Here is a 3,945-nt window from a genome sequence, read left to right on the forward strand (position 1 = left end):
CTGCGCAAACACCATTTTTATGGTTGCCATATTTATCGGAGATATGGCTTGCGAGATATGAACCATTTTTTACTGGAGTCGTTCTGTCTGGCTACTTCCAAGCCTTGCTAATGAGATACAACTCTTGTTACAGGGTGACGGCAGGGAGTCATCCTGGGTCCATTGTCCTCACATCATCTCATCTCCATATCAGAGGACATGGCTGTTGGAGGTGTAAGTGGGATGTGACACCTTCACAGATGCTGGACATTTGAGCACAAGAAGGGAGGGGGGGGGCACTGCCAGGGAGTGATGAGAGCTATTATGACTTCTAGTCATAATTCCTCTTCATATCCCAGGATTTACCTCACAACAGGCAATACCATACACCAAAGACAACTGCTTAACAGGCAATGCCCCACATCAAAGACAACTGCTTAACAGGCAATGCCACACAACATGGACAACCGCTTAACAGGCAATGCCATACACCAAAGACAACTGCTTAACAGGCAATGCCATACACCAAAGACAACTGCTTAACAGGCAATGCCCCACATCAAAGACAACTGCTTTACAGGCAATGCCCCCACACCAAAGACAACTGCTTAACAGGCAATACCATACACCAAAGACAACTGCTTAACAGGCAATACCATACACCAAAGACAACTGCTTAACAGGCAATACCATACACCAAAGGCAACTGCTTAACAGGCAATACCATACACCAAAGACAACTGCTTAACAGGCAATGCCCCACATCAAAGACAACTGCTTAACAGGCAATGCCATACACCAAAGACAGCTGCTTAACAGGCAATGACATACACCAAAGACAACTGCTTAACAGGCAATGCCATACACCAAAGACAACTGCTTAACAGGCAATGACATACACCAAAGACAACTGCTTAACAGGCAATGCCATACACCAAAGACAACTGCTTAACAGGCAATGCCATACACCAAAGACAACTGCTTAACAGGCAATGACATACACCAAAGACAACTGCTTAACAGGCAATGACATACACCAAAGACAATTGTTAACAGGCAATGCCATACACCAAACACAACTGCTTAACAGGCAATGCCCCTCACCAAAGACAACTGCTTAACAGGCAATGCCCCACACCAAGGACAACCGCTTAACAGGCAATGCCACACAACATGGACAACTGCTTAACAGACAATGCCCTCACCAAAGACAACTGCTTAACAGGCAATGCCCCTCAAAGACAACTGCTTAACAGGCAATGCCATACACCAAAGACAACTGCTTAACAGGCAATGCCCCTCACCAAGGACAACCGCTTAACAGGCAATGCCCCACACCAAGGACAACCGCTTAACAGGCAATGCCATACACCAAAGACAACTGCTGAACAGGCAATGCCACACAACATGGACAACTGCTTAACAGGCAATGCCATACACCAAAGACAACTGCTTAACAGGCAATACCATACACCAAAGACAACTGCTTAACAGACAATACCATACACCAAAGACAACTGCTTAACAGGCAATTCCCATACATCAAAGACAACTGCTTAACAGGCAATACCATACACCAAAGACAACTGCTTAACAGGCAATGCCCCACATCAAAGACAACTGCTTAACAGGCAATACCATACACCAAAGACAACTGCTTAACAGGCAATGCCCCACATCAAAGACAACTGCTTAACAGGCAATGCCACACAACATGGACAACTGCTTAACAGGCAATGCCATACACCAAAGACAACTGCTTAACAGGCAATGCCACACACCAAAGACAACTGCTTAACAGGCAATGCCATACACCAAAGACAACTGCTTAACAGGCAATGCCCCACATCAAAGACAACTGCTTTACAGGCAATGCCCCACACCAAAGACAACTGCTTAACAGGCAATACCATACACCAAAGACAACTGCTTAACAGGCAATACCATACACCAAAGGCAACTGCTTAACAGGCAATGCCATACACCAAAGGCAACTGCTTAACAGGCAATGCCATACACCAAAGACAACTGCTTAACAGGCAATACCATACACCAAAGACAACTGCTTAACAGGCAATACCATACACCAAAGGCAACTGCTTAACAGGCGATGCCATACACCAAAGACAACTGCTTAACAGGCAATGCCATACACCAAAGACAACTGCTTAACAGGCAATGACATACACCAAAGACAATTGTTAACAGGCAATGCCCCACACCAAGGACAACCGCTTAACAGGCAATGCCACACAACATGGACAACCGCTTAACAGGCAATGCCACACAACATGGACAACTGCTTAACAGGCAATGCCATACTCCAAAGACAACTGCTTAACAGGCAATGCCACACAACATGGACAACTGCTTAACAGGCAATGCCATACACCAAAGACAACTGCTTAACAGACAATACCATACACCAAAGACAACTGCTTAACAGGCAATTCCCATACATCAAAGACAACTGCTTAACAGGCAATACCATACACCAAAGACAACTGCTTAACAGGCAATGCCCCACATCAAAGACAACTGCTTAACAGGCAATGCCATACACCAAAGACAGCTGCTTAACAGGCAATTCCCATACATCAAAGACAACTGCTTAACAGGCAATACCATACACCAAAGACAACTGCTTAACAGGCAATGCCCCACATCAAAGACAACTGCTTAACAGGCAATGCCACACAACATGGACAACCGCTTAACAGGCAATGCCATACACCAAAGACAACTGCTTAACAGGCAATGCCATACACCAAAGACAACTGCTTAACAGGCAATGCCCCACATCAAAGACAACTGCTTTACAGGCAATGCCCCACACCAAAGACAACTGCTTAACAGGCAATATCATACACCAAAGACAACTGCTTAACAGGCAATACCATACACCAAAGACAACTGCTTAACAGGCAATACCATACACCAAAGGCAACTGCTTAACAGGCAATGCCATACACCAAAGGCAACTGCTTAACAGGCAATGCCATACACCAAAGACAACTGCTTAACAGGCAATGCCATACACCAAAGACAACTGCTTAAAAGGCAATGCCCCACACCAAGGACAACCGCTTAACAGGCAATGCCACACAACATGGACAACCGCTTAACAGGCAATGCCATACACCAAAGACAACTGCTTAACAGGCAATGCCATACACAAAAGACAACTGCTTAATAGGCAATGCCATACACCAAAGACAACTGCTTAACAGGCAATGACATACACCAAAGACAACTGCTTAATAGGCAATGCCATACAGCAAAGACAATTGTTAACAGGCAATGCCATACACCAAACACAACTGCTTAACAGGCAATGCCCCACACCAAGGACAACTGCTTAACAGGCAATGCCATACACCAAAGACAACTGCTTAACAGGCAATGCCATACACCAAAGACAACTGCTTAAGGGTATGTGCGCACGTTGCTTTTTACCTGCTTTTTACCTGCTTTTTTGCTGCTTTTTCTTCTGCGCTGTTTAATGCCAAAATGGATGTGTTCTTCTATTCAAGCAAAGTCTATGGGAATTTGGGTTTCTTGTTCACACTATGTTGTTCAAAATGCTGCCTTTTTGTGGCAGAACTTTGGTCAAAAACTCAGCTTTGCAGTGCAAAACCCAAATGGCAAAAACAATTGACATGTTGCTTCTTTGAAAAGCTGAGTTTTTGACCAAAGTTCTGCCACAAAAAGGCAGCATTTTGAACAACATAGTGTGAACAAGAAACCCAAATTCCCATAGACTTTGCTTGAATAGAAGAACACATCCATTTTGGCATTAAACAGCGCAGAAGAAAAAGCAGCAAAAAAGCAGGTAAAAAGCAGGTAAAAAGCAACGTGCGCACATACCCTAACAGGCAATGACATACACCAAAGACAACTGCTTAATAGGCAATACCATACACCAAAGACAATTGTTAACAGGCAATTCCATACATCAAACACAAC

This window comes from Anomaloglossus baeobatrachus, unplaced genomic scaffold (genome assembly GCF_048569485.1).
Source record: "Anomaloglossus baeobatrachus isolate aAnoBae1 unplaced genomic scaffold, aAnoBae1.hap1 Scaffold_3111, whole genome shotgun sequence".
Classification (NCBI taxonomy): domain Eukaryota; kingdom Metazoa; phylum Chordata; class Amphibia; order Anura; family Aromobatidae; genus Anomaloglossus; species Anomaloglossus baeobatrachus.